This window comes from Lissotriton vulgaris, chromosome 12 (assembly GCF_964263255.1).
Source record: "Lissotriton vulgaris chromosome 12, aLisVul1.2, whole genome shotgun sequence".
NCBI classification, from domain to species: Eukaryota; Metazoa; Chordata; class Amphibia; order Caudata; family Salamandridae; genus Lissotriton; species Lissotriton vulgaris.
The window spans coordinates 442,930,971-442,956,117 of record NC_141700.1 but is presented as its reverse complement, the minus strand read 5'-3'; the positions used below and the strand labels follow the sequence as shown (position 1 = coordinate 442,956,117).

The 25,147-nt window shown below is 30.9% G+C and overlaps 15 non-coding genes across 15 annotated transcripts; all 15 read left to right on the top strand.

Moving 5' to 3' along the window:
* Positions 1 to 374: 374 nt before the first annotated feature.
* Positions 375 to 448, top strand: TRNAT-AGU (transfer RNA threonine (anticodon AGU)). The gene has a single exon. It is a non-coding gene; the product is annotated as a tRNA-Thr (tRNA).
* A 1,964-nt stretch (positions 449 to 2,412) lies between these two features.
* Positions 2,413 to 2,486, top strand: TRNAT-AGU (transfer RNA threonine (anticodon AGU)). Its single transcript has one exon. It is a non-coding gene; the product is annotated as a tRNA-Thr (tRNA).
* Positions 2,487 to 4,449: 1,963 nt separating this feature from the next.
* Positions 4,450 to 4,523, top strand: TRNAT-AGU (transfer RNA threonine (anticodon AGU)). The gene has a single exon. It is a non-coding gene; the product is annotated as a tRNA-Thr (tRNA).
* Positions 4,524 to 4,960: 437 nt separating this feature from the next.
* TRNAM-CAU (transfer RNA methionine (anticodon CAU)) lies at positions 4,961 to 5,033 on the top strand. The gene has a single exon. It is a non-coding gene; the product is annotated as a tRNA-Met (tRNA).
* A 1,453-nt stretch (positions 5,034 to 6,486) lies between these two features.
* Positions 6,487 to 6,560, top strand: TRNAT-AGU (transfer RNA threonine (anticodon AGU)). Its single transcript has one exon. It is a non-coding gene; the product is annotated as a tRNA-Thr (tRNA).
* Positions 6,561 to 6,997: 437 nt separating this feature from the next.
* Positions 6,998 to 7,070, top strand: TRNAT-CGU (transfer RNA threonine (anticodon CGU)). The gene has a single exon. It is a non-coding gene; the product is annotated as a tRNA-Thr (tRNA).
* A 2,121-nt stretch (positions 7,071 to 9,191) lies between these two features.
* On the top strand, positions 9,192 to 9,264 carry TRNAT-CGU (transfer RNA threonine (anticodon CGU)). Its single transcript has one exon. It is a non-coding gene; the product is annotated as a tRNA-Thr (tRNA).
* A 947-nt stretch (positions 9,265 to 10,211) lies between these two features.
* Positions 10,212 to 10,284, top strand: TRNAT-UGU (transfer RNA threonine (anticodon UGU)). Its single transcript has one exon. It is a non-coding gene; the product is annotated as a tRNA-Thr (tRNA).
* A 3,489-nt stretch (positions 10,285 to 13,773) lies between these two features.
* TRNAT-AGU (transfer RNA threonine (anticodon AGU)) lies at positions 13,774 to 13,847 on the top strand. The gene has a single exon. It is a non-coding gene; the product is annotated as a tRNA-Thr (tRNA).
* A 947-nt stretch (positions 13,848 to 14,794) lies between these two features.
* Positions 14,795 to 14,868, top strand: TRNAT-AGU (transfer RNA threonine (anticodon AGU)). Its single transcript has one exon. It is a non-coding gene; the product is annotated as a tRNA-Thr (tRNA).
* A 944-nt stretch (positions 14,869 to 15,812) lies between these two features.
* TRNAT-AGU (transfer RNA threonine (anticodon AGU)) lies at positions 15,813 to 15,886 on the top strand. Its single transcript has one exon. It is a non-coding gene; the product is annotated as a tRNA-Thr (tRNA).
* Positions 15,887 to 17,953: 2,067 nt separating this feature from the next.
* TRNAT-AGU (transfer RNA threonine (anticodon AGU)) lies at positions 17,954 to 18,027 on the top strand. The gene has a single exon. It is a non-coding gene; the product is annotated as a tRNA-Thr (tRNA).
* Positions 18,028 to 18,968: 941 nt separating this feature from the next.
* Positions 18,969 to 19,042, top strand: TRNAT-AGU (transfer RNA threonine (anticodon AGU)). Its single transcript has one exon. It is a non-coding gene; the product is annotated as a tRNA-Thr (tRNA).
* Positions 19,043 to 19,583: 541 nt separating this feature from the next.
* Positions 19,584 to 19,656, top strand: TRNAT-CGU (transfer RNA threonine (anticodon CGU)). The gene has a single exon. It is a non-coding gene; the product is annotated as a tRNA-Thr (tRNA).
* A 1,452-nt stretch (positions 19,657 to 21,108) lies between these two features.
* TRNAT-AGU (transfer RNA threonine (anticodon AGU)) lies at positions 21,109 to 21,182 on the top strand. Its single transcript has one exon. It is a non-coding gene; the product is annotated as a tRNA-Thr (tRNA).
* The last annotated feature ends 3,965 nt before the right edge of the window (positions 21,183 to 25,147 follow it).

Genomic DNA, 25,147 nt, shown 5'->3' with positions numbered 1-25,147 from the left:
TATAAACATCTGGTTCTATGAACTTTAGAATAAGTTATCTTAAAAACTAAATAAAATGCTTGGTATTGTGAAAATTTTTGTAGGAATGCATTGACTGAAATAGGGAAAAGAAAATGACAAAGAACAAGATAGAGGTGAATGATCACTCTATTGTGGAATTCAACTAATCCATTCTTCAGCAAGGTATATTTTAAAATGATATGAATAGGGTAAACTTCAAATTAGAGAGGTGTTTTTGAATAAGTGAAGAGTCTTCATTCATCTTAAGTGTTTGAGTAGAGAAGTGTGTGAACTTAGAAAAGAATATGAAAGTGAAAAAGCAATATTCTCTTGAACACCATAAAGAAAAGTGTTTCAAATTTTAGAATCAAGTGGGTCCTGTGGCTTAGCTGGTTAAAGCGCCTGTCTAGTAAACAGGAGATCCTGAGTTCAAATCTCAGCAGCGCCTTGCTTTTCTCATTGTTATATAACAAATCATTTTCATTAGGTCTTATTCCGATACAATTAAAATATAAAAGTCTGATTCATCTTACTGTTGAACAGATCATCTTTAACCTTATAAAAACCCAAGTATTTTCAAGATTATAGAATGAATACTGTTATTGCCAAATTAAAAAAATACATATCTATGAGAAAGATGTAGATGAAATGTCTACCTAGATTGGAGCAATATTATTACCTTCATGAAAAAAAGTTGTAAAGAATTCAAGAAATGAAATTGGGTTTTATAAGAGTACCTGTTTATTAAAACATAATAATACTTGCGTAGTGATTGAGTATGTTTTCGTGTTTAAGATTACAATACATATAAAGAAGAATTTATAGCAGGAAACACATTTTCATCATCAACAATGAATTATTTATGCATTTCTTACTATTAACGTTGGTGCTGTGGCTAAGTGGTTGAAGCTCCTTTCTCGTAAACAGGAAATCCTGAGTTCAAATCTCAGCAGCATTTAACTGTTTTCTCCATGCTTTCCGAATATTTTTCATCAAACAAGTGTTGAATACAATTTAAGTATAAACATCTGGTTCTATGAACTTTAGAATAAGTTATCTTAAAAATTAAATTAAATACTTGGTATTGTGAAGATTTTTGTAGGAATGCATTGATTGAAATAGGGAAAAGAAAATGACAAAGAACAAGATAGAGGTGAATGATCACTCTATTGTTGAATTCAACTAATCCATTCTTCAGCAAGGTATATTTTAAAATAATATGAATAGGGTAAACTTCAAATTAGAGAGGTGTTTTTGAATAAGTGAAGAGTCTTCATTCATCTTAAGTTTATGAGTAGAGAAGTGTGTGAACTTAGAAAAGAATATGAAAGTGAAAAAGCAATATTCTCTTGAACACCATAAAGAAAAGTATTTCAAACTTAAGCATCAAGTGGGTGCTGTGGCTTAGCTGGTTAAATCGCCTGTCTAGTAAACAGGAGATCCTGAGTTCAACTCTCTGCAGTGCCTTGCTTTTCTCATTGTTATATAACAAATCATTTTCATTAGGTCTTATTCCGATACAATTAGAAATATAAAAGTCTGATTCATCTTACTGTTGAACAGATCATCTTTATCCTTATAAAACCCAAGTATTTTCAAGATTATAGAATGAATACTGTTATTGCAAAATGAAAAAAATACATATCTATGAGAAAGACGTAGATGAAATGTCTACCTATATTGGAGCAATATTATTACCTTCATGAAAAAAAATTGTAAAAAATTCAAGAAATGAAATTGGGTTTTATAAGAGTACCTGTTTATTAAAACATATTAATCCTTGCGTAGTGATTGAGTATCTTTTCGTGTTTAAGATTACAATACATATAAAGAAGAATTTATAGCAGAAAACACATTTTCATCATCAACAATAAATTCTTTATGCATTTTTTACTATTACTGTTGGTGCTGTGGCTTAGTGGTTAAAGCTCCTGACTCGTAAACAGGAAATCCTGAGTTCAATTCTCAGCAGCATTTAACTGTTTTCTCCATGCTTTCCGAATAATTTTCATCAAACAAGTGTTGAATACAATTTAAGTATAAACATCTGGTTCTATGAACTTTAGAATAAGTTATCTTAAAAACTAAATAAAATGCTTGGTATTGTGAAGATTTTTGTAGGAATGCATTGACTGAAATAGGGAAAAGAAAATGACAAAGAACAAGATAGAGGTGAATGATCACTCTATTGTGGAATTCAACTAATCCATTCTTCAGCAAGGTATATTTTAAAATGATATGAATAGGGTAAACTTCAAATTAGAGAGGTGTTTTTGAATAAGTGAAGAGTCTTCATTCATCTTAAGTGTTTGAGTAGAGAAGTGTGTGAACTTAGAAAAGAATATGAAAGTGAAAAAGCAATATTCTCTTGAACACCATAAAGAAAAGTGTTTCAAATTTTAGAATCAAGTGGGTCCTGTGGCTTAGCTGGTTAAAGCGCCTGTCTAGTAAACAGGAGATCCTGAGTTCAAATCTCAGCAGCGCCTTGCTTTTCTCATTGTTATATAACAAATCATTTTCATTAGGTCTTATTCTGATACAATTCAAATATAAAAGTCTGATTCATCTTACTGTTGAACAGATCATCTTTAACCTTATAAAAACCCAAGTATTTTCAAGATTATAGAATGAATACTGTTATTGCCAAATTAAAAAAATACATATCTATGAGAAAGATGTAGATGAAATGTCTACCTAGATTGGAGCAATAATATTACCTTCATGAAAAAAAGTTGTAAAGAATTCAAGAAATGAAATTGGGTTTTATAAGAGTACCTGTTTATTAAAACATAATAATACTTGCGTAGTGATTGAGTATGTTTTCGTGTTTAAGATTACAATACATATAAAGAAGAATTTATAGCAGGAAACACATTTTCATCATCAACAATGAATTATTTATGCATTTCTTACTATTAACGTTGGTGCTGTGGCTAAGTGGTTGAAGCTCCTTTCTCGTAAACAGGAAATCCTGAGTTCAAATCTCAGCAGCATTTAACTGTTTTCTCCATGCTTTCCGAATATTTTTCATCAAACAAGTGTTGAATACAATTTAAGTATAAACATCTGGTTCTATGAACTTTAGAATAAGTTATCTTAAAAATTAAATTAAATACTTGGTTTTGGAAGATTTTTGTAGGAATGCATTGATTGAAATAGGGAAAAGAAAATGACAAAGAACAAGATAGAGGTGAATGATCACTCTATTGTTGAATTCAACTAATCCATTCTTCAGCAAGGTATATTTTAAAATAATATGAATAGGGTAAACTTCAAATTAGAGAGGTGTTTTTGAATAAGTGAAGAGTCTTCATTCATCTTAAGTTTATGAGTAGAGAAGTGTGTGAACTTAGAAAAGAATATGAAAGTGAAAAAGCAATATTCTCTTGAACACCATAAAGAAAAGTATTTCAAACTTAAGCATCAAGTGGGTGCTGTGGCTTAGCTGGTTAAATCGCCTGTCTAGTAAACAGGAGATCCTGAGTTCAACTCTCTGCAGTGCCTTGCTTTTCTCATTGTTATATAACAAATCATTTTCATTAGGTCTTATTCCGATACAATTAGAAATATAAAAGTCTGATTCATCTTACTGTTGAACAGATCATCTTTATCCTTATAAAACCCAAGTATTTTCAAGATTATAGAATGAATACTGTTATTGCAAAATGAAAAAAATACATATCTATGAGAAAGACGTAGATGAAATGTCTACCTATATTGGAGCAATATTATTACCTTCATGAAAAAAAATTGTAAAAAATTCAAGAAATGAAATTGGGTTTTATAAGAGTACCTGTTTATTAAAACATATTAATCCTTGCATAGTGATTGAGTATCTTTTCGTGTTTAAGATTACAATACATATAAAGAAGAATTTATAGCAGAAAACACATTTTCATCATCAACAATAAATTCTTTATGCATTTTTTACTATTACTGTTGGTGCTGTGGCTTAGTGGTTAAAGCCCCTGTCTCGTAAACAGGAAATCCTGAGTTCAATTCTCAGCAGCATTTAACTGTTTTCTCCATGCTTTCCGAATAATTTTCATCAAACAAGTGTTGAATACAATTTAAGTATAAACATCTGGTTCTATGAACTTTAGAATAAGTTATCTTAAAAATTAAATAAAATGCTTGGTATTGTGAAGATTTTTGTAGGAATGCATTGACTGAAATAGGGAAAAGAAAATGACAAAGAACAAGATAGAGGTGAATGATCACTCTATTGTGGAATTCAACTAATCCATTCTTCAGCAAGGTATATTTTAAAATGATATAAATAGGGTAAACTTCAAATTAGAGAGGTGTTTTTGAATAAGTGAAGAGTCTTCATTCATCTTAAGTGTTTGAGTAGAGAAGTGTGTGAACTTAGAAAAGAATATGAAAGTGAAAAAGCAATATTCTCTTGAACACCATAAAGAAAAGTATTTCAAATTTAAGAATCAAGTGGGTGCTGTGGCTTAGCTGGTTATAGTGCCTGTCTAGTAAACAGGAGATCCTGAGTTCAACTCTCAGCAGTGCCTTGCTTTTCTCATTGTTATATAACAAATCATTTTCATTAGGTCTTATTCCGATACAATTAAAATATAAAAGTCTGATTCATCTTACTGTTGAACAGATCATCTTTAACCTTATAAAAACCCAAGTATTTTCAAGATTATAGAATGAATACTGTTATTGCCAAATTAAAAAAATACATATCTATGAGAAAGATGTAGATGAAATGTCTACCTAGATTGGAGCAATATAATTACCTTCATGAAAAAAAATTGTAAAGAATTCAAGAAATGAAATTGGGTTTTATAAGAGTACCTGTTTATTAAAACATAATAATACTTGCGTAGTCATTGAGTATGTTTTCGTGTTTAAGATTACAATACATATAAAGAAGAATTTATAGCAGGAAACACATTTTCATCATCAACAATGAATTATTTATGCATTTCTTACTATTAACGTTGGTGCTGTGGCTTAGTGGTTAAAGCGCCTGTCTCATAAACAGGAAATCCTGAGTTGAAATCTCAGCAGCACCTAACTGTTTTCTCCTTGCTTTCCGAATACTTTTCATCAAACAAGTGTTGAATACAATTTAAGATTAAACATCTGGTTCTATGAACTTTAGAATAAGTTATCTTAAGAATTAAATAAAATGCTTGGTATTGTGAAGATTTTTGTAGGAATGCATTGACTGAAATAGGGAAAAGAAAATGACAAAGAAAATGATAGAGGTGAATGATCACTCTATTGTTGAATTCAACTAATCCATTTTTCAGCAAGGTATATTTTAAAATGATATGAATAGGGTAAACTTCAAATTAGAGAGGTGTTTTTGAATGAGTGAAGAGTCTTCATTCATCTTAAGTGTTTGAGTAGAGAAGTGTGTGAACTTAGAAAAGAATATGAAAGTGAAAAAGCAATATTCTCTTGAACACCATAAAGAAAAGTGTTTCAAAATAAAGAATCAAGTGGGTGCTGTGGCTTAGCTGGTTAAAGCACCTGTTTAGTAAAAAGGAGATCCTGAGTTCAAATCTCAGCAGCGCCTTGCTTTTCTCATTGTTATATAACAAATCATTTTCATTAGGTCTTATTCCGATACAATTAAAATATAAAAGTCTGATTCATCTTACTGTTGAACAGATCATCTTAAACCTTATAAAAACAGAAGTATTTTCAAGATTATAGAATGAATACTGTTATTGCAAAATGAAAAAAATACATATCTATGAGAAAGACGTAGATGAAATTTCTACCTAGATTTGAGCAATATTAATACCTTCATAATTTTTTTTTTTAAAGAATTCAAGAAATGAAATTGGGTTTTATAGGAGTACCTGTTTATTAAAACATATTAATACTTGCGTAGTGATTGAGTATCTTTTCGTGTTTAAGATTACAATACATATAAAGAAGAATTTATAGCAGGAAACACATTTTCATCATCAACAATAAATTATTTGTGCATTTCTCACTATTAACATTGGTGCTGTGGCTTAGTGGTTAAAGCGCCTGTCTCGTGAACAGGAAATCCTGAGATCAAATCTCAGCAACACCAAATGTTTTCTCTATGCTTTCCGAATAATTTTCATCAAACAAATGTTGAATACAATTTAAGAATAAACATCTGGTTCTATGAACCTTAGAATAAGTTATCTTAAAAATTAAATAAAATGCTTGGTATTGTGAAGATTTTTGTAGGAAGGCATTGATTGAAATAGGGAAAAGAAAATGACAAAGAACAAGATAGAGGTGAATGATCACTCTATTGTTGAATTCAACTAATCCATTCTTCAGCAAGGTATATTTTAAAATGATATGAATAGGGTAAACTTCAAATTAGAGAGGTGTTTTTGAATAAGTGAAGAGTCTTCATTCATCTTAAGTGTTTGAGTAGAGAAGTGTGTGAACTTAGAAAAGAATATGAAAGTGAAAAAGCAATATTCTCTTGAACACCATAAAGAAAAGTGTTTCAAACTTAAGAAGCAAGTGGGTGCTGTGGCTTAGCTGGTTAAAGCGCCTGTCTAGTAAACAGGAGATCCTGAGTTCAACTCTCAGCAGTGCCTTGCTTTTCTCATTGTTATATAACAGTTCATTTTCATTAGGTCTTATTCCGATACAATTATAATATAAAAGTCTGATTCATCTTACTGTTGAGCAGATCACCTTTAACCTCATAAAAACCCAAGTATTTTCAAGATTATAGAATGAATACTGTTATTGCAAAATGAAAAAAATACATATCTATTAGAAAGACGTAGATGAAATGTCTACCTATATTGGAGCAATATTATTACCTTCATGAAAAAAAATTGTAAAAAATTCAAGAAATGAAATTGGGTTTTATAAGAGTACCTGTTTATTAAAACATATTAATCCTTGCGTAGTGATTGAGTATCTTTTCGTGTTTAAGATTACAATGCATATAAAGAAGAATTTATAGCAGAAAACACATTTTCATCATCAACAATAAATTCTTTATGCATTTTTTACTATTACTGTTGGTGCTGTGGCTTAGTGGTTAAAGCTCCTGTCTCGTAAACAGGAAATCCTGAGTTCAATTCTCAGCAGCATTTAAGTGTTTTCTCCATGCTGTCCGAATAATTTTCATCAAACGAGTGTTGAATACAATTTAAGTATAAACATCTGGTTCTATGAACTTTAGAATAAGTTATCTTAAAAGTTAAATAAAATGCTTGGTATTGTGAAGATTTTTGTAGGAATGCATTGACTGAAATAGGGAAAAGAAAATGACAAAGAACAAGATAGAGGTTAATGATCACTCTATTGTTGAATTCAACTAATCCATTCTTCAGCAAGGTATATTTTAAAATGATATGAATAGGGTAAACTTCAAATTAGAGAGGTGTTTTTGAATAAGTGAAGAGCCTTCATTCATCTTAAGTGTTTGAGTAGAGAAGTGTGTGAACTTAGAAAATAATATGAAAGTGAAAAAGCAATATTCTCTTGAACACCATAAAGAAAAGTGTTTCACATTTGAGAATCAAGTGGGTCCTGTGGCTTAGCTGGCTAAAGCACCTGTCTAGTAAACAGGAGATTCTGAGTTCAAATCTCAGCAGCGCCTTGCTTTTCTCATTGTTATGTAACAAATCATTTTCATTAGGTCTTATTCCGATACAATTAAAATATAAAAGTCTGATTCATCTTACTGTTGAACAGATCATCTTTAACCTTATAAAAACCCAAGTATTTTCAAGATTATAGAATGAATACTGTTATTGCCAAATTAAAAAAATACACATCTATGAGAAAGATGTAGATGAAATGTCTACCTAGATTGGAGCAATATTATTACCTTCATGAAAAAAAATTGTAAAGAATTCAAGAAATGAAATTGGGTTTTATAAGAGTACCTGTTTATTAAAACATAATAATACTTGCGTAGTGATTGAGTATGTTTTCATGTTTAAGATTACAATACATATAAAGAAGAATTTATAGCAGGAAACACATTTTCATCATCAACAATGAATTATTTATGCATTTCTTACTATTAACGTCCTTGCATGGATCAAATCCTTTCTGTCCGGACGGACTCAAAGGGTTTTGCTTCACCCATACCAATCTGAAGACAAACCCCTCCTGTGTGGTGTGCCTCAGGGTTCAGCCTTGAGCCCTTTATTATTTAATGTTTATTTGGCCCCCCTTGCCGAGGTAGCTGAGGCTTGTGGAGTCAGGGTGGTCTCTTATGCTGATGATACACAGCTTGTTTTTTCATTTAGAGACCATTCTGACTCCCTCTTCTCCAACTTTCGAAACTGCCTCGGCAACATCTGTACCTGGATGGCGGCGAACCATCTTGCCCTCAACACTGATAAAACAGAGGTTCTCTTTTTCAGTCAGAAATCTACTCCCCCAGCAACTTTATGGTGGCCCACCGTCCTTAACCCACCACCCATACCAGTGCAATCTGCCCGCAACCTTGGCTTCATATTTGACAACACCTTATCCGGGAAAATCCAGGTCAATAAAGTTGCGGCTGCCTGTTTTACTAAACTGCGTATGATCAGGAAGATCTTTCCCTATCTCCCTCAGTCATCTCGAAAAACTGTGGTCCAGGCACTTATCACGGCACACCTTGATTATGCCAACAGCCTTTATGCCGGTGCCCCCCAATACCTTATTGACCGTCTTCAAATTATCCAAAACGCGGCAGCAAGGCTTATAGGTAACATCCCTCCCCGTAACTCGGTCAGAGCTTACCGTGAAGAGCTGCATTGGCTTCCCATTGCCCGTCGTATTGACTTCAAGGTTTTGATCCTGGCCTTCAGGGCAATTAATGGCACTGGCCCTGGCTATTTGAGCAAAAGGCTTAGGATATCCTCTTCAGTAAGGCATCTGAGATCCAACAGTCTTCACCTTTTGATCGTCCCCAGATTCAGGCTCACGCGTACTGGCGGCAGAACTTTCACCGTGACGGCCGCCAAGCTTTGGAATAGCCTGCCAGCGGACCTTAGGTTCTCTGAATCTGAACAAGTCTTTCGCCGCAAACTGAAAACATGGCTGTTTTCTAGGCACTAACCAGCAAGATTTTTGCAGCTTTGCTCTCAGACAGATGGATATGAACTAGGCAACCCTCTCTGGGAAAATAAGTAGTCCTAGCGCCGGGACACCCCCGCCGGAGGTAGCCGCGCGCTCTATAAGCTTCACAATAAATAAATAAGTAAATAAACGTTGGTGCTGTGGCTTAGTGGTTAAAGCGCCTGTCTCGTAAACAGGAAATCCTGAGTTCAAATCTCAGCAGCACCTAACTGTTTTCTCCTTGCTTTCCGAATAATTTTCATCAAACAAGTGTTGAATACAATTTAAGAATAAACATCTGGTTCTATGAACCTTAGAATAAGTTATCTTAAAAATTAAATAAAATGCTTGGTATTGTGAAGATTTTTGTAGGAAGGCATTGATTGAAATAGGGAAAAGAAAATGACAAAGAACAAGATAGAGGTGCGTGATCACTCTATTGTTGAATTCAACTAATCCATTCTTCAGCAAGGTATATTTTAAAATGATATGAATAGGGTAAACTTCAAATTAGAGAGGTGTTTTTGAATAAGTGAAGAGTCTTCATTAATCTTAAATGTTTGAGTAGAGAAGTGTGTGAACTTAGAAAAGAATATGAAAGTGAAAAAGCAATATTCTCTTGAACACCATAAAGAAAAGTGTTTCAAACTTAAGAATCAAGTGGGTGCTGTGGCTTAGCGGGTTAAAGTGCCTGTCTAGTAAACAGGAGATCCTGAGTTCAACTCTCAGCAGTGCCTTGCTTTTCTCATTGTTATATAACAATTCATTTTCATTAGGTCTTATTCCGATACAATTAAAATATAAAAGTCTGATTCATCTTACTGTTGAGCAGATCATCTTTAACCTTATAAAAACCCAAGTATTTTCAAGATTATAGAATGAATACTGTTATTGCAAAATGAAAAAAATACTTATCTATGAGAAAGACATAAATTAAATGTCTACCTAGATTGGAGCAATATTATTACCTTCATGAAAAAAAAGTTGTAAAGAATTCAAGAAATGAAATTGGGTTTTATAAGAGTACCTGTTTATTAAAACATATTGATACTTGCGTAGTGATTGAGTATCTTTTCGTGTTTAAGATTACAATACATATAAAGAAGAATTTATAGCAGGAAACACATTTTCATCATCAACAATAAATTATTTATGCATTTCTTACTATTAACGTTGGTGCTGTGGCTTAGTGGTTAAAGCGCCTGTCTTGTAAACAGGAAATCCTGAGTTCAAATCTCAGCAGCACCTAACTGTTTTCTCCATGCTTTCCGAATAATTTTCATCAAACAAATGTTGAACACAATTTAAGAATAAACATCTGGTTCTATGAACTTTAGAATAAGTTATCTTAAAAATTAAATAAAATGCTTGGTATTGTGAAGATTTTTGTAGGAATGCATTGACTGAAATAGGGAAAAGAAAATGACAAAGAACAAGATAGAGGTGAATGATCACTCTATTGTGGAATTCAACTAATCCATTCTTCAGCAAGGTATATTTTAAAATGATATGAATAGGGTAAACTTCAAATTAGAGAGGTGTTTTTGAATAAGTGAAGAGTCTTCATTCATCTTAAGTGTTTGAGTAGAGAAGTGTGTGAACTTAGAAAAGAAAATGAAAGTGAAAAAGCAATATTCTCTTGAACACCATAAAGAAAAGTATTTCAAATTTAAGAATCAAGTGGGTCCTGTGGCTTAGCTGGTTAAAGTGCCTGTCTAGTAAAGAGGAGGTCCTGAGTTCAAATCTCAGCAGTGCCTTGCTTTTCTCATTGTTATAAAACAAATCATTTTCATTGGGTCTTATTCCGATACAATTAAAATATAAAAGTCTGATTCATCTTACTGTTGAACAGATCATCTTTATCCTTATAAAAACCCAAGTATTTTCAAGATTATAGAATGAATACTGTTATTGCAAAATGAAAAAAATACATATCTATGAGAAAGACGTAGATGAAATGTCTACCTAGATTGGAGCAATATTGTTACCTTCATGAAAAAAAATTGTAAAAAATTCAAGAAATGAAATTGGGTTTTATAAGAGTACCTGTTTATTAAAACATATTAATCCTTTCGTAGTGATTGAGTATCTTTTCGTGTTTAAGTTTACAATACATATAAAGAAGAATTTATAGCAGAAAACACATTTTCATCATCAACAATAAATTTTTTATGCATTTTATACTATTACCGTTGGTGCTGTGGCTTAGTGGTTAAAGCTCCTGTCTCGTAAACAGGAAATCCTGAGTTCAAATCACAGCAGCATTTAACTGTTTTCTCCATGCTTTCCGAATCATTCTCATCAAACAAGTGTTCAATACAATTTAAGTATAAACATCTGGTTCTATGAACTTTAGAATAAGTTATCTTAAAAATTCAATAAAATGCTTGGTATTGTGAAGATTTTTCTAGGAATGCATTGACTGAAATAGGGTAAAGAAAATGACAAAGAACAAGATAGAGGTGAATGATCACTATTGTTGAATTCAACTAATCCATTCTTCAGCAAATTATATTTTAAAATGATATGAATAGGGTAAACTTCAAATTAGAGAGGTGTTTTTGAATAAGTGAAGAGTCTTCATTCATCTTAAGTGTTTGAGTAGAGAAGTGTGTGAACTTAGAAAAGAATATGAAAGTGAAAAAGCAATATTCTCTTGAACACCATAAAGAAAAGTGTTTCAATTTTAAGAATCAAGTGGGTGCTGTGGGTTAGCTGGTTAAAGTGCCTCTCTAGTAAACAGGAGATCCTGAGTTCAACTCTCAGCAGTGCCTTGCTTTTCTCATTGTTATATAACAAATCATTTTCATTAGGTCTTATTCCGATACAATTAAAATATAAAAGTCTGATTCATCTTACTGTTGAACAGATCATCTTTAACCTTATAAAAACCCAAGTATTTTCAAGATTATAGAATGAATACTGTTATTGCAAAATGAAAGAAATACATATCTATGAGAAAGACGTAGATGAAATGTCTACCTAGATTGGAGCAATATTATTACCTTCATGAAAAACAATTGTAAAGAATTCAAGAAATGAAATTGGGTTTTATAAGAGTACCTGTTTATTAAAACATATGAATCCTTGCGTAGTGATTGAGTATCTTTTCGTGTTTAAGATTACAATACATATAAAGAAGAATTTATAGCAGAAAACACATTTTCATCATCAACAATAAATTATTTATGCATTTTTTACTGTTACCGTTGGTGCTGTGGCTTAGTGGTTAAAGCTCCTATCTCGTAAACAGGAAATCCTGAGTTCAAATCTCAGCAGCATTTAACTGTTTTTTTCATGCTTTCCGAATAATTTTCATCAAACAAGTGTTGAATACAATTTAAGTATAAACAACTGGTTCTATGAACTTTAGAATAAGTTATCTTAAAAATTAAATTAAATACTTGGTATTGTGAAGATTTTTGTAGGAATGCATTGATTGAAATAGGGAAAAGAAAATGACAAAGAACAAGATAGAGGTGAATGATCACTCTATTGTTGAATTCAACTAATCCATTCTTCAGCAAGGTATATTTTAAAATGATATGAATAGGGTAAACTTCAAATTAGAGAGGTGTTTTTGAATAAGTGAAGAGTCTTCATTCATCTTAAGTTAATGAGTAGAGAAGTGTGTGAACTTAGAAAAGAATATGAAAGTAAAAATGCAATATTCTCTTGAACACCATAAAGAAAAGTGTTTCAAATTTAAGAATCAAGTGGGTGCTGTGGCTTAGCTGGTTAAAGCGCCTGTTTAGTAAAAAGGAGATCCTGAGTTCAACTCTCAGCAGAGCCTTGCTTTTCTCATTGTTATATAACAAATCATTTTCATTAGGTCTTATTCCGATACAATTAAAATATAAAAGTCTGATTCATCTTACTGTTGAACAGATCATCTTAAACCTTATAAAAACCCAAGTATTTTCAAGATTATAGAATGAATACTGTTATTGCAAAATAAAAAAAATACATATCTATGAGAAAGACGTAGATGAAATTTCTACCTAGATTTGAGCAATATTATTACCTTCATGAAAAAAAATTGTAAAGAATTCAAGAAATGAAATTGGGTTTTATAAGAGTATCTGTTTATTAAAACATATTAATCCTTGTGTAGTGATTGAGTATCTTTTAGTGTTTAAGATTACAATACATATAAAGAAGAATTTTTAGCAGAAACACATTTTCATCATCAACAATAAATTATTTATGCATTTTTTACTATTAACGTTGGTGCTGTGGCTTACTGGTTAAAGCGCCTGTCTCGTAAACAGGAAATCCTGAGTTCAAATCCCAGCAGCACCTAACTGTTTCCTCCATGCTTTCCGAATAATTTTCATCAAACAAATGTTGAATACAATTTAAGAATAAACATCTGGTTCTATGAACTTTAGAATAAGTTATCTTAAAAATTAAATAAAATGCTTGGTATTGTGAAGATTTTTGTAGGAAGGCATTGGCTGAAATAGGGAAAAGAAAATGATAAAGAACAAGATAGAGGTGAGTGATCACTCTATTGTTGAATTCAACTAATCCATTCTTCAGCAAGGTATATTTTAAAATGATATGAATAGGGTAAACTTCAAATTAGAGAGGTGTTTATGAATAAGTGAAGAGTCTTCATTCATCTTAAATGTTTGAGTAGAGAAGTGTGTGAACTTAGAAAAGAATATTAAAGTGAAAAAGAAATATTCTCTTGAACACCATAAAGAAAAGTGTTTCAAACTTCAGAATCAAGTGGGTGCTGTGGCTTAGCTGGTTAAAGCTCCTGTCTAGTAAACAGGAGATCCTGAGTTCAACTCTCAGCAGTGCCTTGCTTTTCTCATTGTTATATAACAAATCATTTTCATTAGGTCTTATTCCGATACAATTAAAATATAAAAGTCTGATTCATCTTACTGTTGAACAGATCATCTTTAACCTTATAAAAACCCAAGTATTTTCAAGATTATAGAATGAATACTGTTATTGCAAAATGAAAAAAAATACTTATCTATGAAAAAGACGTAGATGAAATGTCTACCTAGATCGGAGCAATATTATTACCTTCATGAAAAAAAAGTTGTAAAGAATTCAAGAAATGAAATTGGGTTTTATAAGAGTACCTGTTTATTAAAACATATTAATCCTCGCGTAGTGATTGAGTATCTTTTCGTGTTTAAGATTACAATACATATAAAGAAGAATTTATAGCAGAAAACACATTTTCATCATCAACAATAAATTATTTATGCATTTTTTACTATTACTGTTAGTGCTGTGGCTTAGTGGTTGAAGCTCCTGTCTCGTAAACAGGAAATCCTGAGTTCAAATCTCAGCAGCATTTAACTGTTTTCTCCATGCTTTCCGAATATTTTTCATCAAACAAGTGTTGAATACAATTTAAGTATAAACATCTGGTTCTATGAACTTTAGAATAAGTTATCTTAAAAATTAAATAAAATACTTGGTATTGTGAAGATTTTTGTAGGAATGCATTGATTGAAATAGGGAAAAGAAAATGACAAAGAACAAGATAGAGGTGAATGATCACTCTATTGTTGAATTCAACTAATCCATTCTTCAGCAAGGTATATTTTAAAATGATATGAATAGGGTAAACTTCAAATTAGAGAGGTGTTTTTGAATAAGTGAAGAGTCTTCATTCATCTTAAGTTTATGAGTAGAGAAGTGTGTGAACTTAGAAAAGAATATGAAAGTGAAAAAGCAATATTCTCTTGAACACCATAAAGAAAGGTATTTCAAACTTAAGAATCAAGTGGGTGCTGTGGCTTAGCTGGTTAAAGCGCCTGTCTAGTAAACAGGAGATCCTGAGTTCAACTCTCAGCAGTGCCTTGCTTTTCTCATTGTTATATAACAAATCATTTTCATTAGGTCTTATTCCGATACAATTAAAATATAAAAGTCTGATTCATCTTACTGTTGAACAGATCATCTTTATCCTTATAAAAACCCAAGTATTTTCAAGATTATAGAATGAATACTGTTATTGCAAAATGAAAAAAATACATATCTATGAGCAAGACGTAGATGAAATGTCTCCCTATATTGGAGCAATATTATTACCTTCATGAACAAAAATTGTAAAAAATTCAAGAAATGAAATTGGGTTTTATAAGAGTACCTGTTTATTAAAACATATTAATCCTTGCGTAGTGATTGAGTATCTTTTCGTGTTTAAGATTACAATACATATAAAGAAGAATTTATAGCAGAAAACACATTTTCATCATCAACAATAAATTCTTTATGCATTTTTTACTATTACTGTTGGTGCTGTGGCTTAGTGGTCAAAGCTCCTGTCTCGTAAACAGGAAATCCAGTGTTCAATTCTCAGCAGCATTTAACTGTTTTCTCCATGCTTTCCGAATAATTTTCATCAAACAAGTGTTGAATACAATTTAAGTATAAACATCTGGTTCTATGAACTTTAGAATAAGTTATCTTAAAAATTAAATAAAATGCTTGGTATTGTGAAGATTTTGTAGGAATGCATTGACTGAAATAGGGAAAAGAAAATGACAAAGAACAAGATAGAGGTGAATGATCACTCTATTGTTGAATTCAACTAATCCATTCTTCAGCAAGGTATATTTTAAAATGATATGAATAGGGTAAACTTCAAATTAGAGAGGTGTTTTTGAATAAGTGAAGAGTCTTCATTCATCTTAAGTGTTTGAGTAGAGAAGTGTGTGAACTTAGAAAAGAATATGAAAGTGAAAAAGCAATATTCTCTTGAACACCATAAAGAAAAGTGTTTCGATTTTAAGAATAAAGTGGGTGCTGTGGCTTAGCTGGTTAAAGCGCCTGTCTAGTAAACAGGAGATCCTGAGTTCAACTCTCAGCAGTGCCTTGCTTTTCTCATTGTTATATAACTAATCATTTTCATTAGGTCTGATTCCGATACAATTAAAATATAAAAGTCTGATTCATCTTACTGTTGAACAGATCATCTTTAACCTTATAAAAACCCAAGTATTTTCAAGATTATAGAATGAATACTGTTATTGCAAAATGAAAAAAATACATATCTATGAGAAAGACGTAGATGAAATGTCTACCTAGATTGGAGCAATATTATTACCTTCATGAAAAAAAATTGTAAAGAATTCAAGAAATGAAATTGGGTTTTATAAGAGTACCTGTTTATTAAAACATATGAATCCTAGCGTAGTGATTGAGTATCTTTTCGTGTTTAACCCCTTTACTGCTAAGGCATTATTTGAATTCTCCTTTAATTTCCATTGAAATCAATGGAAAGTCCATGACGAGTTACCCTTGTCATTAGCAGCCAAGAGGTTAAGATTACAATACATATAAAGATGAATTTATAGCAGAAAACACATTTTCATCATCAACAATAAATTATTTATGCATTTTTTACTGTTACAGTTGGTGCTGTGGCTTAGTGGTTAAAGCTCCTATCTCGTAAACAAGAAATCCTGAGTTCAAATCTCAGCAGCATTTAACTGTTTTCTTCATGCTTTCCGAATAATTTTCATCAAACAAGTGTTGAATACAATTTAAGTATAAACAACTGGTTCTATGAACTTTAGAATAATTTATCTTAAAAATTAAATAAAATACTTGGTATTGTGAAGATTTTTGTAGGAATGCATTGATTGAAATAGGGAAAAGAAAATGACAAAGAACAAGATAGAGGTGAATGATCACTCTATTGTTGAATTCAACTAATCCATTCTTCAGCAAGGTATATTTTAAAATGATATGAATAGGGTAAACTTCAAATTAGAGAGGTGTTTTTGAATAAGTGAAGAGTCTTCATTCATCTTAAGTTCATGAGTAGAGAAGTGTGTGAACTTAGAAAAGAATATGAAAGTGAAAAAGCAATATTCTCTTGAACACCATAAAGAAAAGTGTTTCAAAATTAAGAATCAAGTGGGTGCTGTGGCTTAGCTGGTTAAAGCGTCTGTTTAGTAAAAAGGAGATCCTGAGTTCAACTCTCAGCAGCGCCTTGCTGTTCTCATTGTTATATAACAAATCATTTTCATTAGGTCTTATTCCGATACAATTAAAATATAAAAGTCTGATTCATCTTACTGTTGAACAGATCATCTTAAACCTTATAAAAACCCAAGTATTTTCAAGATTATAGAATGAATACTGTTATTGCAAAATAAAAAAAATACATATCTATGAGAAAGGCGTAGATGAAATTTCTACCTAGATTTGAGCAATATTAATACCTTCATGAAAAAAAATTGTAAAGAATTCAAGAAATGAAATTGGGTTTTATAAGAGTACCTGTTTATTAAAACATATTAATCCTTGCGTAGTGATTGAGTATCTTTTCGTGTTTAAGATTACAATACATATAAAGAAGAATTTATAGCAGAAACACATTTTCATCATCAACAATAAATTATTTATGCATTTTTTACTATTAACATTGGTGCTGTGGCTTAGTGGTTAAAGTGCCTGTCTCGTAAACAGGAAATCCTGAGTTCAAATTCCAGCAGCACCTAACGGTTTTCTCCATGCTTTCCGAATAATTTTCATCAAACAAGTGTTGAATACAATTTAAGAATAAACATCTGGTTCTATGAACTTTAGAATAAGTTATCTTAAAAATTAAATAAAATGCTTGGTATTGTGAAGATTTTTGTAGGAATGCATTGACTGAAATAGGAAAAAGAAAATGACAAAGAACAAGATAGAGGTGAATGATCACTCTATTGTTGAATTCAACTAATCCATTCTTCAGCAAGGTATATTTTAAAATGATATGAATAGGGTAAACTTCAAATTAGAGAGGTGTTTTTGAAAAAGTGAAGAGTCTTCATTCATCTTAAGTGTTTGAGTAGAGAAGTGTGTGAACTTAGAAAAGAATATGAAAGTGAAAAAGCAATATTCTCTTGAACACCATAAAGAAAAGTATTTCAAATTTAAGAATCAAGTGGGTGCTGTGGCTTAGCTGGTTAAAGCGCCTGTCTAGTAAACAGGAGATCCTGAGTTCAACTCTCAGCAGTGCCTTGCTTTTCTCATTGTTATAAAACAAATCATTTTCATTGGGTCTTATTCCGATACAATTAAAATATAAAAGTCTGATTCATCTTACTGTTGAACAGATCATCTTTATCCTTATAAAAACCCAAGTATTTTCAAGATTATAAAATGAATACTGTTATTGCAAAATGAAAAAAATACATATGAGAAAGAGTAAGATGAAATGTCTACCTAGATTGGAGCAATATTATTACCTTCATGAAAAAAAATTGTAAAAAATTCAAGAAATGAAATTGGGTTTTATAAGAGTACCTGTTTATTAAAACATATTAATCCTTGCGTAGTGATTGAGTATCTTTTCGTGTTTAAGTTTACAATACATATAAAGAAGAATTTATAGCAGACAACACATTTTCATCATCAACAATAAATTCTTTATGCATTTTTTACTATTACCGTTGGTGCTGTCGCTTAGTGGTTAAAGCTCCTGTCTCGTAAACAGGAAATCCTGAGTTCAAATCTCAGCAGCATTTAACTGTTTTCTCCATGCTTTCCGAATCATTTTCATCAAACAAGTGTTGAATACAATTTAAGTATAAACATCTGGTTCTATGAACTTTAGAATAAGTTATCTTAAACATTAAATAAAATGCTTGGTATTGTGAAGATTTTTCTAGGAATGCATTGATTGAAATAGGGAAAAGAAAATGACAAAGAACAAGATAGAGGTGAATGATCACTCTATTGTTGAATTCAACTAATCCATTCTTCAGCAAGGTATATTTTAAAATGATATGAATAGGGTAAACTTCAAATTAGAGAGGTGTTTTTGAATAAGTGAAGAGTCTTCATTCATCTTAAGTGTTTGAGTAGAGAAGTGTGTGAACTTAGAAAAGAATATGAAAGTGAAAAAGCAATATTCTCTTGAACACCATAAAGAAAAGTGTTTCGATTTTAAGAATCAAGTGGGTGCTGTGGCTTAGCTGGTTAAAGCGTCTGTCTAGTAAACAGGAGATCCTGAGTTCAACTCTCAGCAGTGCCTTGCTTTTCTCATTGTTATATAACAAATCATTTTCATTAGGTCTGATTCCGATACAATTAAAATATAAAAGTCTGATTCATCTTACTGTTGAACAGATCATCTTTAACCTTATAAAAACCCAAGTATTTTCAAGATTATAGAATGAATACTGTTATTGCAAAATGAAAAAAATACATATCTATGAGAAAGACGTAGATGAAATGTCTACCTAGATTGGAGCAATATTATTACCTTCATGAAAAAAAATTGTAAAGAATTCAAGAAATGAAATTGGGTTTTATAAGAGTACCTGTTTATTAAAACATATGAATCCTTGCGTAGTGATTGAGTATCTTTTCGTGTTTAACCCCTTTACTGCTAAGGCATTATTTGAATTCTCCTTTAATTTCCATTGAAATCAATGGAAAGTCCATGACGAGTTACCCTTGTCATTAGCAGCCAAGAGGTTAAGATTACAATACATATAAAGATGAATTTATAGCAGAAAACACATTTTCATCATCAACAATAAATTATTTATGCATTTTTTACTGTTACAGTTGGTGCTGTGGCTTAGTGGTTAAAGCTCCTGTCTCGTAAACAGGAAATCCTGAGTTCAAATCTCAGCAGCATTTAACTGTTTTCTTCATGCTTTCCGAATAATTTTCATCAAACAAGTGTTGAATACAATTTAAGTATAAACAACTGGTTCTATGAACTTTAGAATAATTTATCTTAAAAATTAAATAAAATACTTGGTATTGTGAAGATTTTTGTAGGAATGCATTGATTGAAATAGGGAAAAGAAAATGACAAAGAACAAGATAGAGGTGAATGATCACTCTATTGTTGAATTCAACTAATCCATTCTTCAGCAAGGTATATTTTAAAATGATATGAATAGGGTAAACTTCAAATTAGAGAGGTGTTTTTGAATAAGTGAAGAGTCTTCATTCATCTTAAGTTCATGAGTAGAGAAGTGTGTGAACTTAGAAAAGAATATGAAAGTGAAAAAGCAATATTCTCTTGAACACCATAAAGAAAAGTGTTTCAAAATTAAGAATCAAGTGGGTGCTGTGGCTTAGCTGGTTAAAGCGTCTGTTTAGTAAAAAGGAGATCCTGAGTTCAACTCTCAGCAGCGCCTTGCTTTTCTCATTGTTATATAACAAATCATTTTCATTAGGTCTTATTCCGATACAATTAAAATATAAAAGTCTGATTCATCTTACTGTTGAACAGATCATCTTAAACCTAATAAAAACCCAAGTATTTTCAAGATTATAGAATGAATACTGTTATTGCAAAATAAAAAAATACATATCTATGAGAAAGGCGTAGATGAAATTTCTACCTAGATTTGAGCAATATTAATACCTTCATGAAAAAAAATTGTAAAGAATTCAAGAAATGAAATTGGGTTTTATAAGAGTACCTGTTTATTAAAACATATTAATCCTTGCGTAGTGATTGAGTATCTTTTCGTGTTTAAGATTACAATACATATAAAGAAGAATTTATAGCAGAAACACATTTTCATCATCAACAATAAATTATTTATGCATTTTTTACTATTAACATTGGTGCTGTGGCTTAGTGGTTAAAGTGCCTGTCTCGTAAACAGGAAATCCTGAGTTCAAATTCCAGCAGCACCTAACGGTTTTCTCCATGCTTTCCGAATAATTTTCATCAAACAAGTGTTGAATACAATTTAAGAATAAACATCTGGTTCTATGAACTTTAGAATAAGTTATCTTAAAAATTAAATAAAATGCTTGGTATTGTGAAGATTTTTGTAGGAATGCATTGACTGAAATAGGAAAAAGAAAATGACAAAGAACAAGATAGAGGTGAATGATCACTCTATTGTTGAATTCAACTAATCCATTCTTCAGCAAGGTATATTTTAAAATGATATGAATAGGGTAAACTTCAAATTAGAGAGGTGTTTTTGAAAAAGTGAAGAGTCTTCATTCATCTTAAGTGTTTGAGTAGAGAAGTGTGTGAACTTGGAAAAGAATATGAAAGTGAAAAAGCAATATTCTCTTGAACACCATAAAGAAAAGTCTTTCAAAATTAAGAATCAAGTGGGTGCTGTGGCTTAGCTGGTTAAAGCGCCTGTCTAGTAAACAGGAGATCCTGAGTTCAACTCTCAGCAGTGCCTTGCTTTTCTCATTGTTATATAACAAATCATTTTCATTAGGTTTTATTCCGATTCAATTAACATATAAAAGTCTGATTCATCTTACTGTTGAAAAGATCATTTTAAACCTTATAAAAACCCAAGTATTTTCAAGATTATAGAATGAATACTATTATTGCAAAATGAAAAAAATATATATCTATGAGAAAGACGTAGATGAAATTTCTACCTAGATTTGAGCAATATTAATACCTTCATGAAAAAAAATTGTAAAGAATTCAAGAAATGAAATTGGGTTTTATAAGAGTACCTGTTTATTAAAACATATTAATCCTTGTGTAGTGATTGAGTATCTTTTCATGTTTAAGATTACAATACATATAAAGAAGAATTTATAGCAGAAAACACATTTTCATCATCAACAATGAATTATTTATGCATTTTTTACTATTAGCGTTGGTGCTGTGGCTTAGTGGTTAAAGCGCCTGTCTCATAAACAGGAAATCATGAGTTAGAATCTCAGCATCACCTAACTGTTTTCTCCATGCTTTCCGAATAATTTACATCAAACAAGTGTTGAATACAATTTAAGAATAAACATCTGGTTCTATGAACTTTAGAATAAGTTATCTTAAAAATTAAATAAAATGCTTGGTATTGTGAAGATTTTTGTAGGAATGCATTGACTGAAATAGGGAAAAGAAAATGACAAAGAACAACATAGAGGTGAATGATCACTCTATTGTTGAATTCAACTAATCCATTCTTGAGCAAGGTATATTTGAAAATGATATGAATAGGGTAAACTTCAAATTAGAGAGGTGTTTTTGAATAAGTGAAGAGTCTTCAGTCATCTTAAGTGTTTGAGTAGAGAAGTGTGTGAACTTAGAAAAGAATATGAAAGTGAAAAAGCAATATTCTCTTGAACACCATAAAGAAAAGTGTTTCAAAATAAAGAATCAAGTGGGTGCTGTGGCTTAGCTGGTTATAGCACCTGTTTAGTAAAAAGGAGATCCTGAGTTCAAATCTCAGCAGCGCCTTGCTTTTCTCATTGTTATGTAACAAATCATTTTCATTAGGTCTTATTCCGATACAATCAAAATATAAAAGTCTGATTCATCTTACTGTTGAACAGATCATCTTAAACCTTATAAAAACACTAGTATTTTCAAGATTATAGAATTAATACTGTTATTGCCAAATGAAAAAAAATATCTATGAGAAAGACGTAGATGAAATTTCTACCTAGATTTGAGCAATATTAATACCTTCATGATTTTTTTTTTAAAGAATTCAAGAAATGAAATTGGGTTTTATAAGAGTACCTGTTTATTAAAACATATTAATACTTGTGTAGTGATTGAGTATGTTTTCGTGTTTAAGATTACAATACATATAAAGAAGAATTTATAGCAGGAAACACATGTTCATCATCAACAATGAATTATTTATGCATTTCTTACTATTAATGTTGGTGCTGTGGCTTAGTGGTTAAAGCGCCTGTCTCGTAAACAAGAAATCCTGAGTTCAAAACTCAGCAGCATTTAACTGTTTTCTCCATGCTTCCCGAATAATTTTCATCAAACAAGTGTTGAATACAATTTAAGTATAAACATCTGGTTCTATGAACTTTAGAATAAGTTATCTTAAAAATTGAATAAAATGCTTGGTATTGTGAAGATTTTTGTAGGAATGCATTGACTGAAATAGGGAAAAGAAAATTACAAAGAACAAGATAGAGGTGAATGATCACTCTATTGTTGAATTCAACTATTCCATTCTTCAGCAAAGTATATTTTAAAATGATATGAATAGGGTAAACTTCAAATTAGAGAGGTGTTTTTGAATAAGTGAAGAGTCTTCATTCATCTTAAGTGTTTGAGTAGAGAAGTGTGTGAACTTAGAAAAGAATATGAAAGTGAAAAAGCAATATTCTCTTGAACACCATAAAGAAAAGTGTTTCAAATTTAAGAATCAAGTGGGTGCTGTGGCTTAGCTGGTTAAAGTGCTTGTCTAGTAAACAGGAGATCCTGAGTTCAACTCTCAGCCGTGCCTTGCTTTTCTCATTGTTATATAACAAATCATTTTCATTAGGCCTTATTCCTATACAATTAAAATATAAAGTCTGATTCATCTTACTGTTGAACAGATCATCTTAAACCTTATAAAAACCCAAGTATTTTCAAGATTATAGAATGAATACTGTTATTGCAAAATGAAAAGAATACATATCTATGAGAAAGACGTAGATGAAATGTCTACCTAGATTGGAGCAATATTATTACCTTCATGAAAAAAAATTGTAAAGAATTCAAGAAATTAAATTGGGTTTTATAAGAGTACCTGTTTGTTAAAACATATGAATCCTTGCGTAGTGATTGAGTATATTTTCGTGTTTAAGATTACAATACATATAAAGAAGAATTTAAAGCAGAAAACACATTTTCATCATCAACAATAAATTCTTTATGCATTTTGTACCATTGCCGTTGGTGCTGTGGCTTAGTGGTTAAAGCTCCTGTCTCGTAAACAGGAAATCCTGAGTTTAAATCTCAGCAGCATTTAACTGTTTTCTCCATGCTTTCCGAATAATTTTCATCAAACAAGTGTTAAATACAATTTAAGTATAAACATCTGGTTCTATGAACTTTAGAATAAGTTATCTTAAAAATTAAATAAAATACTTGGTATTGTGAAGATTTTTGTAGGAATGCATTGACTGAAATAGGAAAAGGAAAATGACAAAGAACAAGATAGAGGTGAATGATCACTCTATTGTTGAATTCAACTAATCCATTCTTCAGCAAGGTATATTTTACAATGATATGAATAGGGTAAACTTCAAATTAGAGAGGTGTTTTTGAATAAGTGAAGAGTCTTCATTCATCTTAAGTGTTTGAGTAGAGAAGTGTGTGAACTTAGAAAAGAATATGAAAGTGAAAAAGCAATATTCTCTTGAACACCATAAAGAAAAGTCTTACAAAATTAAGAATCAAGTGGGTGCTGTGGCTTAGCTGGTTAAAGCGCCTGTCAAGTAAACAGGAGATCCTGAGTTCAACTCTCAGCAGTGCCTTGCTTTTCTCATTGTTATATAACAAATCATTTTCATTAGGTTTTATTCTGATTCAATTAACATATAAAAGTCTGATTCATCTTACTGTTGAAAAGATCATTTTAAACCTTATAAAAACCCAAGTATTTTCAAGATTATAGAATGAATACTGTTATTGCAAAATGAAAAAAATATATATCTATGATAAAGACGTAGATGCAATTTCTACCTAGATTTGAGCAATATTAATACCTTCATGAAAAAAAATTGTAAAGAATTCAAGAAATGAAATTGGGTTTTATAAGAGTACCTGTTTATTAAAACATATTAATCCTTGCGTAGTGATTGAGTATCTTTTCGTGTTTAAGATTACAATACATATAAAGAAGAATTTATAGCAGAAAACACATTTTCATCATCAACAATGAATTATTTATGCATTTTTTACTATTAACGTTGGTGTTGTGGCTTAGTGGTTAAAGCGCCTGTCTCATAAACAGGAAATCATGAGTTAGAATCTCAGCATTACCTAACTGTTTTCTCCATGCTTTCCGAATAATTTACATAAAACAAGTGTTGAATACAATTTAAGAATAAACATCTGGTTCTATGAACTTTAGAAGAAGTTATCTTACAAATTAAATAAAATGCTTGGTATTGTGAAGATTTTTGTAGGAATGCATTGACTGAAATAGGGAAAAGAAAATGACAAAGAACAAGATAGAGGTGAATGATCACTCTATTGTTGAATTCAACTAATCCATTCTTTAGCAAGGTATATTTTAAAATGATATGAATAGGGTAAACTTCAAATTAGAGAAGTGTTTTTGAATAAGTGAAGAGTCTTCATTCATCTTAAGTGTTTGAGTAGAGAAGTGTGTGAACTTAGAAAAGAATATGAAAGTGAAAAAGCAATATTCTCTTGAACACCATA